Source organism: Oncorhynchus kisutch, linkage group LG15 (assembly GCF_002021735.2).
Source record: "Oncorhynchus kisutch isolate 150728-3 linkage group LG15, Okis_V2, whole genome shotgun sequence".
Classification (NCBI taxonomy): Eukaryota; Metazoa; Chordata; class Actinopteri; order Salmoniformes; family Salmonidae; genus Oncorhynchus; species Oncorhynchus kisutch.
The window spans coordinates 53,089,029-53,103,278 of record NC_034188.2 but is presented as its reverse complement, the minus strand read 5'-3'; the positions used below and the strand labels follow the sequence as shown (position 1 = coordinate 53,103,278).

The following is a 14,250-nucleotide window of genomic DNA, read 5'->3' as shown; positions in this document are numbered from 1 at the left end:
CCCTCTCTGCCCCAAGTTAGGATGATATGATAAATCCTGTTTATCTTGACATTAGCAGATGTATTTGACAAATGTTCCTGTCAATCTTGATCCAACTCTTGAGAGTCGGCATTCCAAACCAGATGCATCATACTCTGTCACATGGCACAATCAGATAACAGAAGCCATGATTTACACTTTGCATTAACATATGGTTGTCATCGTGGATTGTTATCGGATCAAGATGTGTTGTCTACACATGGTAATAAAATGTGTATCTTATCTGCCACTGCGTCCGCATTGTGCCCAGATGCCATGGTCCATCCCTGAATGCAAATTCATTCAACCTGACTTGGACCTTCCGTTATGATACAAGCTGTATAAATTGACAGAAAATGATCAGTATAAAACTAAAACTGCAGTTACAGCCTACTTTTGTTATCCAACGATGTAAGACTGGCCGTAATAGGCTGTAGTCCCGATAACCTCGACCTGTCCACAGCCATACAAAAAAAACATCACCGCACAAACGAGCTGAATATCTGGATGTATTTACAATATACAATTATTTCACAGTATAAGTATAAATGGCACGTAAGGCCTTAATGCACACAGTAAAAACCGAAACAAGTTGAGTTCCAGAGTAGGCTACAAAGTACATCTCAGAATGACACAACGCATTTTCCAAACAGTTCTGGACAGGGTTGTTATTTACCATGGATGTTGTCTTTATATTATTGAAATCTTGTATTGTAAATCACATTTAGCATGGACCTAAAGAGCACCAAATGAAAAAAAAGTTAATACAAACATGGTTGAGTTTCCTCCAAATAATTGGATCAGTCATAAATCGCTAACGTAACCTGAATATGATAACCTATCGCAAGACGGGTGGTCAAATTATGAAAATGCTTGGATAAAAGTGGCAATCAATAAAAGGAGCACGCATGTAAAGCAAATGGCTTCATAAAATAATAAAATGTCAATCTAAGTAGCCTAAATAGTCCTTTGTATCGAAACCTATATTACATTGGACAGTGGCCTCGTTCACGTTTACAGAAAACTATGTGCCTTCTGCACTTCACTGATAGCTGGAAAATGCTCAAAGATTCACAGAACATAATATGATACAATGTAATCCTTTTCAATGTTAATATATTCTAATACCAATGTATTATTTTCAAACCTGATAGGCCTATAGCAACTGAAATGGACTATTCACCATCTGCCCGCCGTTCATTCTGGCTTGATCTAAAGGTACAGGTGGAAAATTAGGCCTACACATTATACCATATACTTGTCAGGCACTGCGCTTTTCTGCTGCGACCCAAACATTGTTGTTGGAGTATTATTGTATCTTTTTGCATTGTGTTATATTTAATAATAATCCATGATTGCAAATTGGTGTACAACTTAGTCCATGAATGAGAGAAAATAATCAAATCTACTACTACTACTACTAAATGGGTTTCTGACCTTGTTCTGAGAAAGACTCATCTACATATGTCAGGGGATCTCCATACAAAAATATTATTTGGAATTATGTTTACTTTGCCATTCAACCACTCATTTCAAGGTGTAAAATGAGATCAGTTATGCCTCATAAAGATGGCTGTAGGTAGTCTGATTAGGTAGTGACATTATGGAAGAAAAACACAGTGTGGTTTTACTTCTCCGAAAAATATTATTCTCTACATGTCTGTCTACAGAAACTCTCCGTAGACAACCAAAGATAATTTATCCATCTGCTTTGATTAATGTTTTTTTCATTCAGAGTCATCGATAGGTTTCTAAAACGAGAAGTGGTGCCCAATATTGCAAGACAATGTATCTCCAGATTCACAGTTAAGAGTATGTTCTCCCAAGCCCCTGAATGATATTAAATGTACATATAATATTTATATCACCGTTTCCTTAATAATGGAATGCAAACTCAAAAGAACATCACTGCAATGTTTCTTACAAGAGAAAATGTGATCTAAAAACTCATACAGTCTAAATGATTCATTATGGTTATATATAATTTAGAACAACATCACCTGGGAAAATAATTAGATGGTGATTATTTACATGAAGAAACTGTGAATCTGCTGAATCATGTCTTTAACAACAGAGATTTTGTTTTTCAGTTATACGCCGTGATCCATTGCATTCAATGCTGTGTTAAACAAAGGTGATAACGTTTGATAACCCTTTATTTTACAGCCCAGTATTTACCATAGTTAGATAGCTAATCACCATTTTAACAAGTTGTTTCTAAGAACTGCATAATAATTACACGTTGGTTTTATTTGAGATTCATTGACACAAGTGTCACTATGTACCATTTGGTACCAAGTAGTTAGCAATTGTGCTAAATTATTTGAGGTAAGTACCAGAAAGGAGTTTCTCAATGTACAAGTTTTGTCTAACTTGTTTATTACCAACAAGATAGACAAAACATCACATCAAAAATATTGAGTAAGGTAAGTCACAGCAGGTGTCTGAATATTTTCCATTCTACATCTCATGCCTCTGACAAATGTGACACCAGTACAACTGCCTTGTGCAGCTTCATGACTAGATCAAAGCATTTTCCTATTCACAATAGCATTATGTTTCTTTCCTGATAAGAAGCACATCCTATGATGGTACATTCTTCTGTGGTGAATGGCGTATCATAAGAAATATCTGGTTGCTACCAGTCACATTCCACAATTAGGTTTGGACTATTTATCACTCAAAATATCATGCAATGAATCAGTTTTAAACAACGATTCTGCTTAAAACACCTAAATGAAGAACTCAACTGAAGAGAAACAATGATTAGATGTAGAGTTTAGACAGTCCCTCATCCTTGACCAAATCACTGATCTTCAGCTTGGCGTTCTTCCCCCGGAAGATATGATAGAGCCTGCCGAGATGGGAGGTCACCTCTAAAGTCCGGACATTCTGCCTCTCCACGCCATGCACTGAGATCTCACAAAGTAATTGGGTTGGTGATTAGATTCCCTGTTGTGTAGTGGGACTTGAGGATGGACATGCTTACTGGACATGCTGGAGTAAGTTAACGTTGGGGATGGTGGCCCACTGACAGGTTGTACATGCTGCTTTCATGAGTCTCCTGGATGGGGAAAACATTGTTTTCAATGTAGAAGTTGACCTTGTTTCCGTATATCACCTCCAGAGTGCTCAGGAGCTCCCCTCAGGTGTTCTTGTCCACAGGGACGATGATCATGGGTCATGGAGGAGGAGACACTTGGTCTGGTGCATGTTACTGTACACAGTCGTTGAGCGCAGGAATCTGGCCATATTGTGTTACGGATACAGGTATCCTGTGTGTTTTTCTTTTCTCTCCTTCTCCCCTCACAGGTGGCAATCATCATTCCCCAATCAGAAGACACCTGCTCCTTTTCTCTTACCCTATCACATCCTTTCCCTTGGTTTAAAAACCCAATCAGTTGTTTTCTCTGGAGTTCGATCTCTCTGTGTCTCTCTCGCTATATCTCTCTCTGTTGGATTGAGCTCTCTTTTGTTTTTTGTTCATACATGTTACATTTGTCCGGAATCCTGTGAGTATTGTTTTATTATGGTGATTGACTGTTTGTTTGATGGTGGGAAAATGGGGTACCAAGACAAATTGCCCATGGGCATACACTACCCATAGGAATACTTTGCCTAAATACCCTAGTTAGAACTGGGCGGACCACCCGCTGTATTTTTGGTTAGTTAGCTCTATTGAGGTAGGCTAGTCTAGCTTAGGGGTGTTTTTGGATATTTGTTTCTTTCCTTGGTTCCAGCTCAGCCCCTTTTCCCGTCCCCCTTTAAACCATGAGTGTTTGACGATAATTTAGTTGTCTGTGGTTTTTGTTCTCACTGTTACTTTTTCACTGTTATTATGTGCATTATTTTTGCATTATTTGCATGAGTTATGTTACGGGTCTCGATACCACCCCCCCCCCCCCCCCTCCCCCATTCCCGAGTAGTAAAAATCACCTACCCCATGGTGAAGAGTCAAACCCAGGGATATCATATCATTATTTGTCATGGTTGTGAGGGTCTCTCTGAAGAAAGCTGTAGACCACAAATGGCCGTACCATCTCTCCATTTTCCTGCAAATACTCTGCAAATGTCCAGGGTCAGAAAGCAGCATACAACATATTTGGAGGCAATCTGACTTTGGTACATCCATATTTGTACTTCAAAATGAATTATATACACTGAGCCTACAAAACATTAGGAACACCTTCCTAATATTCAGAGGCACCCTGTTTTGCCGTCAGAACAGCCTCAATTCGTTTGTGCGTGGATGCTCGCACTTATTCACTCCAGTGCTTCCCACATTTGTGTAAAGTTGGCTGGATGTCCTTTGGGAGGTAGACCATTTTTGATACACACGGGAAACTGTTGTGCTTGAAAAACCTACACTCAACAGCCCACACTCAAATTGGTGCGCCTAGCATCTACTATACCCCATTCAAAGGCACTTAAATATGTTGTATTTCCCATTCAACCTCTGAATGGCACACTTACACAATCCATGTCTCAATTGTCTCTAGGGTTAAAAATCCTTCTTTAACCTGTCTCCACCACTTCATATAGACTGATTGAAGTGGATTTAGCAGGTGACATCAATAAGGGACAATAGCATTCACCTGGATTCACCTGGTCACTCTGTCATGGAATTTTACTAATGTTTTATACAGTCAGTGTATATTTCCAATATGTTAAAATTATGAATTGAATCATATCTTCACATGTTACCAGTGCCACAGGTTCCATGACAAACTGTCCACAGTCTGTTGGTCATTTGGACAAAACACTAGTGGATGATGATGCTAAGCACCATGCAATGACGTCCCTCGTGTTACAGTAAGAGAACCCCTCTCAACTACCTCCCTCTCTATCGGTGGTGTGTTATGCTCCCCCTGCTATATTAGCTGCAAAACTCAAGCTAATTCTGCAATATTTTTTTTAGGACTTCAGATGCAGCAGGTACCAAACTGTCAACATAGTTGAAGAGGCGTTGGTCCAGTATGAGCTGCTCCTGTGACAGGTCTGTTTTTACGGGCTTTCTGATGGTCGATCCGGGCAACGCTGCGGTCTACACAAACACTGCCCATCTTTGATTGCAGAAGAGTGTGTACAGTGATTTTATTTATTTATTTTTATTTTACCTTTATTTAACCAGGTAGGCAAGTTGAGAACAAGTTCTCATTTACAATTGCGACCTGGCCAAGATAAAGCAAAGCAGTTCGACAGATAAAACGACACAGAGTTACACATGGAGTAAAAACAAACATACAGTCAATAATGCAGTATAAACAAGTCTATATACAATGTGAGCAAATGAGGTGAGAAGGGAGGTAAAGGCAAAAAAGGCCATGATGGCAAAGTAAATACAATATAGCAAGTAAAATACTGGAATGGTAGTTTTGCAATGGACGAATGTGCAAAGTAGAAATAAAAAGATAATGGGGTGCAAAGGAGCAAAATAAATAAATTTAAATTAAATACAGTTGGGAAAGAGGTAGTTGTTTGGGCTAAATTATAGGTGGGCTATGTACAGGTGCAGTAATCTGTGAGCTGCTCTGACAGTTGGTGCTTAAAGCTAGTGAGGGAGATAAGTGTTTCCAGTTTCAGAGATTTTTGTAGTTCGTTCCAGTCATTGGCAGCAGAGAACTGGAAGGAGAGGCGGCTGATGATGCTAAACACAGCTCAGGAGTTCACAATGATCTTAAAGTTGTTGGGCTCCTGATATACATGCTCCATAATATTGACCCCTGGGACCCCTTACCAGTCTGTCCAAGTGGATTGGTCACTCTGTTTTACTGTGGAGAGGAACACATTGTTTTCAAACTGAAAACCCACATTTGGGCCATATGCCATCTCAAGCTGTGGCAGGAGTTCACCCCTGCTGTCCATGCCTAGTGGCATGATGAGCTCATCAATGTCCTGTAAGGCCACGTAGTGGCTCTGGTACATGTAGAGATAGATGCAGTCAATCAGTGCAGGGATCTGCCCATAGTAGTGCAGGTCTCCTGGGGAATGGGTCCATTGCCACCCCTTGGACAGGTTGATGTATGAGGTCACAGGCCAGTTGATGACCTTGACGAAGTCTCTCTACACATTGTGGCCCAGGACTCTCTGAGCAGCTCTGCTGCAGCTGTTCCTGTAGATTGCCACCCGCTGCACGTCCAACAGTCGACACATCTCCAGGATCTGCACCATCTGCAGGACATTATCAAAGTCAAACAATGGCGAGATGCAGACAGTGAACTCATAGGGGAAGAACTCGTTCCGGGCCCTCAGGTTCAAGACTGGTATGAAAGTCTTGAATGTAAAGGGCTATTTGTTTGGGGACTTCGCACATTATGTTTATAGTGGTCAGAGTTGATGCTGTTAACAGCTGATGAGTTGTATTTTTGTCCATCGCAGCAGAAGAGGCACTGAAAGACTGCCTTCTCCGGTTGGCCACTTCGGTGCTCAAAGTATGCTTAGACCATAGTGGCCGCCAATGGCCACTAGTGAGTCTTCACTGTCTATCTTCCAGGCCTGGTTTAGTTGACAGTTGATTTGAAGGGGATTCAGAGAAGGAGTCTCAGCTTTACCTTGTCTATCTTGAAACCTGCCTGACTTCTTCACAAAACTCCTCCCGAACCCCCACCCTGAAAAGAAGAACCAGGTGTATGGACTGGGACACATAATAAAATAACATTGTATGATAGACCTCTGGCTTTGAAATTTATCATGAAAATGTAATGTGGGGAAATGATGTTCATGAAATGGATGTTAGAAGAGTTTCAAACAAGCACATGAACACTCATTATTCAGGAGTGTCTAGTCTTGTGTAAGCAGCCATAATGTCTCAATGCAACATTTACACCGAGTAAACCAAACATTAGGAACACCTAACATTGAGTTACACCCCCCTTTTGCCCTCAGAACAGCCTCAATTAGTTGGGGCATGGACTCTACAAGGTGTCGACAGCAATCCACAGGGATGCTGGCCCATGTTGACTCCAATGCTTCCCACAGTTGTGTCATGTTGGTTTGATGTCCTTTGGGTGTTGGACAATTCTTGATACACATGATTGAGTGTTGAGGGTGAAAAACCCAGCAGCACTGCAGTTCTTAATGCCATCGGCACTATAAACGGATGCTGGCACTAAGACCGCACTCAACAAGCTGTATAAGGCCATAATCAAACAAGAAAATGCTCATCCAGAAGCGGCACTCCTAGTGGCCGGGGACTTTAATGCAGGCAAACTTAAATCCATTTTACCTCATTTCTACCAGCATGTCACATGTGCAACCAGAGGGAAAAAAACTCTAGACCACATTTACTCCACACACAGATACATTTACTCCACATACAAAGCTCTCCCTCACCCTCCATTTGGCAAATCTGACCATAATTATATCCTCCTGATTCCTGCTTACAAGCGAAAACTAAAGCAGGAAGTACCAGTGACTCGCTAAATACAGAAGTGGTCAGATGACGTGGATGCTACGCTACAGGACTGTTTTGCTAGCACAGACTGGAATATGTTCCGGGATTCATCCAATGGCATTGAAGAGTCTACCACCTCAGTCACCGGCTTCATCAATAAGTGCATCGACAACGTCTTTCAAGGAGAGCGACACTAATCCGGACACTTATAAGAAATCTCGCTATACCTTCAGACGAACCATCAAACAGGCAAAGCATCAATACAGGACTAATATTGAATCCTACTACACCGGCTCTGACGCTCATTGGATGTGGCAGGACTACAAAGGGAAACCTAGCCGTGAGTTGCCCAGTGACACGAGCCTACCAGACGAGCTAAATTACTTCTATGCTCGCTTTGAGGCAAGCAACACTGAATCATGCATGAGAGCACCAGCTGTTCCAGATGACTGTGTGATCACGCTCTCCATAGCCGATGTGCGCAGACCTTTAACCTTTTCACACGTACCAACACACGGGTGTGATCATTCTACAGTGGTCCCTGTAACATACGATCTAACCGGTGTGATTAGAATGCTCATTTAGAACACTTATCTAGAACGGACAGTTTCGAATAACGCAGCAACCAGCATTTGAGCTGGCCACACGTTTTTCAGAAACATTTTGCACTAACACAGTCCTTAAAGTTATGTCCAAAGTGAGCAGTTTATTTTTGGATGCAATGTTCAGACATTCACAGAAGTATCTACAGCATAACACAATCATCCATACTGGAAAAATATAGGCTATATCTGTCCTAGCGCTAATTGAGGAAAGATTGACATAACACACGCGGCCATTTTTACAACTCTCGGCTGACATAAACTACAATATTAATTAGCTTATAGCAATTACAATTTATAATTAATCACTTCACGGGTGAGCTCACCATTGATCAAAATAATTGAGTAAAACACTCTAGAAATCGAAGAATCTGATGATTGGTCATTTCTGTGCGATGCCATGCTTTTCTTCCCACAGAAACCAAAGAGAAGACCAGATGAGTTTGGTCTGTTTATAGTATGCATGTTGAAGGGGGTGTGTTGTCTACCATCGTTCACATCCCACCATTCACTTCCTGAAGTTCTCAATAAAATTTGTGAACCCTTACTCACCTCATTTTGTTTACCCCAGTCCTCAACAGTCCAATCCCTGTACCTTTTGCAGAATATCAGTCTGTCCCTGATGTTTTTCCTGGAGAGAAGTGGCTTCTTTGACACCAGGCCATCCTCCAAAAGTCTTCGCCTCACTGTGCGTGCAGATGCACTCACACCTGCCTGCTACCATTCCTGAGCAAACTCTGTACTGGTGGTGCCCTGATCCCGCAGCTGAATCAACGTTAGGAGACGGTCCTGGCGCTTTCTGAACTTTCTTGGGCGCCCTGAAGCATTCTTCACAACAATTGAACCGCTCTCCTTGATTTTCTTGATGATCCAATAAATGGTTGATTTAGGTGCAATCTTACTGGCAGCAATATCCTTGCATGTGAAGCCCTTTTTGTGCAAAGCAATGATGACGGCATGTGTTTCCTTGTAGGTAACCATGGTTGACAGAGGAAGAACAATGATTCCAAGCACTACCCTCCTTTTGAAGCTTCCAGTCTGTTATTCAAACTCAATCAGCATGACAGAGTGATCTCCAGCCTTGTCCTCGTCAACACTCACACCTGTGTTAACGAGAGAATCACTAACATGATGTCAGCTGGTCCTTTGTGGCAGGGCTGAAATGCAGTGGAAATGTTTTTGGGGGGATTCAGGTAATTTGCATGGCAAAGAGGGACTTTGCAATTAATTGCAATTCATCTGATCACTCTTCATAACATTCTGGAGTATATGCAAATTGCCATCATACAAACTGAGGCAGCAGACTTTGAAAATTAATATTTGTGTCATTCTCATAACTTTTGGCCACGACAGTAGATATCAAATAACACTGCAGTTCGCGGTAGAGTAGTCGGAGAAACCATTCACTTCAGGAAAAGGGGTGATATAAATGAAGTTTCCTTTCATTTTGTGGTATTGAATTCATAAAAATATTTGCTGCCATTGTAGTAAGGTTGGTAATGCGAGAGGTCTTCGGACGAGGCTATGGACGCTTCCGGGTCCTCGTTGATATGACAAGAGTGTAATGGAGAAACCGAGTCAATGGGAGAAGCGAGCAGGAATCTAGAACTAGTGACTCTGGTCACATGGAGCATTCCGAATTTCAGAGCAATTGAGGCGACCCAGAAAGGAGACCCTTGCCACTCTGAGGATGATAGCTTGCAACCCTTGGCAGATGAAATAGAAAAGTCCTCCAAAAGCAGTATAAGGGTCAGTGACTTTGCCCCAAGTGATCAAATTCAAACAAGCAAATCGGCCACACAGAATAGTATCAGGGTCAGTGAAGTTGACCCAAGTGAGCAGGCCCGAAGCAGCAGACTATCTCCCCTAAAATACATTGTTATGGACAAGTCCCACGATACAGTCAATTCACAAAGCTCTAAGAATAATTTAGAGGAGGGTAGTGGGACACGTACAAGGTACGAAAGGGTTGTTAGACCAGTAAAGAGACTTGTTGAAGCCATGAAAATGCTTGTCAGAGAACCTGACATGTCCGAGCCCATAGCAACACTCCTAAATGTCCTGTTATTTGATATCAGTGATACAGAGTATTATGTAGGCTATGTGTATTCAGTGTTGAGTTCAAGTCGCAGTTTAGGTTAAGGGACAGAAAGGGTGAAGGTGATGTGCAAAAGACACGTTATTACTTTGTACAATGTTTTGTACAGTCCTATGGATAGCCCATGGCTAAGGTTTACCCTTCAGGTATTTCTTTAACAGGTTTAAAGTGCCGGCCCTAGTAGGTGAAACCATTCAATACAGGAAAAGGGGTGATATAAATAAAGTTTCCTTTCATTTTGTGGTACTGAACTCATAAAAATATTTGCTGCCATTGTAGTAAGGTTGATAATACGAGAGGTCTTCGGACTTACCATTTTTGTATTATTTTCTTTGAAAGAACAACTAGTGGGTTTTGAGTGCTTCTACCCTATTTGGGAAGTTGGTCTGCCTACTCCTCAGTCTGAGAGAGATTCTGAGAGCAGGTTCGTGTCTCCTTCCTCTGTATATAAAAACTGTACTGTTTAACATAAGTGTTTTTGGAAAACTGGTTCATATATCCTGAAGTCAATAGCGAATATGGCTATGAATATATTTAATTTGCCGTTAATGTATTGAAGACCTATTTCAGCAAGTTAACCAAGTTTTTGCTGGCTTAGCTAGCCATGTTAACGATGAGCTAACTTAACTAGCACCGTACTACAATGTCACGCTAGCTATTGCCAGCAGGTGATTTGCTAGCAGGTGACTTATTGGAATATTAAGTGAATGTTTATTTTCTTACTACCTTTTAAAAGGTTTATATAAAAGGGTTGTACTTGTGCTCTGTATTTATGGATTAATATCACTTCACATTGAGGGTATGTATCACTCCTATCTAAAAGATATTGCTCCTATCTAAAATATATCTTGTGGGCTACCTAACCAGTGAACGTTTGTGGCTGTGACCGTCCTGTCAATGCCTGTCATCACTGTTTGACATCTTTTACTGCAGGTATGCTTTTCTGTATTTTTGTTATTGTATACTATACAATCACTTTGTAGATTGGGTCTGAGAGAGATATTCTGAGAGCAGTGAACGTGTGGCTGTGACTGTCCTGTCAATGCCTGTCATCACTGTTTGATATCTTTTACTTACTAAAAACCTAGTCAACCTGAAGTGCGGGTGTCCGTGTGCCTTTCTTCTGAGGGGCTATGTAAAGTTGGTTACATCAGCAAGGGACACACTTTGTATGTGGACAATTGGTACCTCGGTCCCACACTCTTCCAGCATCTGCTCTCCAACAGCACAGGGGCCTGTAGCACAGTCAGGTCAAACAGGAAGGGGATGCCGGCATTCGGATGCAGGAAGATAAAGAGAGGGGAGGTGGAGTTCAAGGAGAACGGTCAACAGCTGGCAGTAAAGTGGCATGACAAACGAGACGTCCATGTCCTCTCCACTGTCCATACAGCAACCATGTCGGCCACAGGGAAGGTGGACCAACTGACGGGAGAGAGAAAAATCAAACCAGACTAACTAACAGGTGAGATGATTACTGAACAAGGTATTTTTTTGTAATTGTAAGTACAGTTCACATACAAATCACAGAGTTCCATTATGCAATTATAGTGACAATATTTCACCCACCTACCCACTGCCTCATCATCCTCTCCCTTCCCTCATCCTCCCCACTCCCGCATAGATAAAGTAATTACCTACCAAAAGTACAGAGAGAACCTTATGAGGGAGCTGCTGGAGGAGCACCACACCCATCAGCGCCCATCCACTGGGGGTCGTCCTGCTGCGGACAATCCCCTAAGCCTCACTGCACGGCATTTTTCCTGCAAAGTCCCTCAAACTGCTGCTCAAGGTAGTCGCACACAGGCACTGCAAAGTTTGCCTGTCTGGCACCAGGAGAAGAAAGCAGAGGAAGTTGTCAATATACATGCATTTAGCTTGTGATACACCTCTATGTATTTCACCATGCTTTGGGGAGTATCATATGCTCAAGCAATATTGAGCACATCTGCAGCAATTAGTGACTGACTGACGGACCTGACAGGTGACTTTCCTTCCACGATACTAGTTGTTGTTCAATCACTGCATGAATATTAAATACGGGTTATGGATATTCCGTTTTTTTTCCTCTAGTAAAACTTGTTCAACCAACCACCACCATTACTTACATATTGGCCTTTGTTTTCTTGCTGTGTTTTCATCCAGTAAAACTGTTAAGGAGTGTACGGTAGCATACAAAAGCTGGCCTCAATCTGCAGCTCAAAAGATGTCCAGTTCTAGTTATGATATTAGCAAATACTGTTTGTGGTTTCTGAAAGTACAGAATAGAGGTATTCTAATGAATAATAATTCAATATAAGGATATAGCAATAAAACAATACTACGAAGAAGTAACATAATAAACACTGCTAAAAAAAATGCTATTGCATTGACAAAATCACAGATTTGAGTTATAACAGTAACTTCTGAGCTCCACAAGGAAGCAAGGCAGGGCAGAACAGAGCTATGCTAATAGGCCAACTGAAAACAAACCATGGTTATATTTTTTATTTTATTTAACCATTATTTAACTAGGCAAGTCATTTAACAATAAATTATTATTTACAATGACAGCCTACACCAGCCAAACTACGAAGATGCTAGGCCAATTGTGCGCCGCCCTATTGGACTCCCAATCATGGCCCGGTTGTGATATAGCCTGGATTCGAACCAGGGTGTCTGTAGTGATGCCTCTAGCACTGAGATGCAGTGCTGTAGACCGCTGTGCCACTTAGGAGTCATAAGGACAGGGAAGCTTCAAATACAACACAATCTAATACTTCTCTGATGCAATTAGCATTGTTTAACAGAGCTAAAATAAATATGTAGCTAGCTACATAAGCACGATTGAATAACACCATAAAGGTTATGAAATGAGTAAATTTACATTGCGTGTCTGCATTTATAAGGAATATACACACAAATATATTATGCTCCATACAGTAAGCTATAGTAGAAACGACATACAGAAAGTATTATAACGTAATAAGGCACTTTGATAGAAACACACACATTTCCAAAGGTATTATGAGTAAGGAAAACAACAATGACTGTGATGCGGGAAAGATACGGAAAATGCGCAAATGTCTGCAGACTTGAACTGCACAAACAATTGGGAAGTGCTTGGGGTATTTTGTCCGGGTCAGAAATGTAAAAAAATTAAAAAAAGATTTATCCGCAAAAGTAAAAAGGACAACATTTTATGTGAACGAATGAGAAGGCGGAACACACCTCAATTCAAACTGTTCTTATAAAATAAAACTAGCTAAAAGTCATTTGAAATTGAAACAGCCTATAAATAAAAACAGTCTGCGTGCCTTGGTTTGAGGGCAGTGCGAATTAAATGTACTGTTGCGTAACAATCACATTCTGGAATGGAGAGAACATTCTAACATCACGTGCATAAAAAAAACTCATGCTGGGGCGACTGCTCGAGATATTTGGAACTCAACATTCACAAAGCTGCGGGGCCAGACGGATTACCAGGACGTGTACTCAAAGCATGCTTGGACCAACTGGAAAGTGTCTTCACTGACATTTTTAACCTCTTCCCGGCCGAGTCTAATACCTACATGTTTCAAACAGACCACCATAGTCCCTGTGCCCAAGATAGCCAAGGTAACCTGACTAAATGATTACAACCTCGTAGCACTCACGTCGGTAGCCATGAAGTACTTTGAAAGGCTGGTCATGGCTCACATTTACACCATCATGCCAGAAACCCTAGACGCACTCAAATTTGCATACCGCCCCGCACAGATCCACAGATGACGCAATCTCAATTGCACTCCACACTGCCCTTTCCCACCCGAACAAAAGGAAAACCTACATGAGAATGCAATTCATTGACTACAGCTCAGTGTTCAACACCATAGTGCACTCAAAGCTCATCACTAAGCCTAGGACCCTGGGACTAAACACCTCCCTCTGCAACTGGATCCTGGACTTCCTGACGGGCCTCTCAAATCAAATTTATTTATATAGCCCTTCATACATCAGCTGATATCTCAAAGTGCTGTACAGAAACCCAGCCTAAAACCCCAAACAGCAAGCAATGCAGGTGTAGAAGCACGGTGGCTAGGAAAAACTCCCTAGAAAGGCCAAAACCTAGGAAGAAACCTAGAGAGGAACCAGGCTATGTGGGGTGGCCAGTCCTCTTCTGG

The 14,250-nt window shown here is 41.5% G+C and overlaps 1 long non-coding RNA gene across 2 annotated transcripts; it reads left to right on the top strand.

Annotated features, from left to right (window-relative positions):
• Window positions 1–10,501: 10,501 nt before the first annotated feature.
• On the top strand, window positions 10,502–12,205 carry LOC109906050 (uncharacterized). 2 transcript variants are annotated; one of them, XR_002257356.2, is made up of 3 exons: window positions 10,542–11,044; window positions 11,338–11,573; window positions 11,733–12,205. It is a non-coding gene; the product is annotated as an uncharacterized LOC109906050 (long non-coding RNA). The 2 variants fall into 2 exon arrangements; XR_004203097.1 differs by having other exon boundaries at window positions 10,502–11,573.
• Window positions 12,206–14,250: the final 2,045 nt, after the last annotated feature.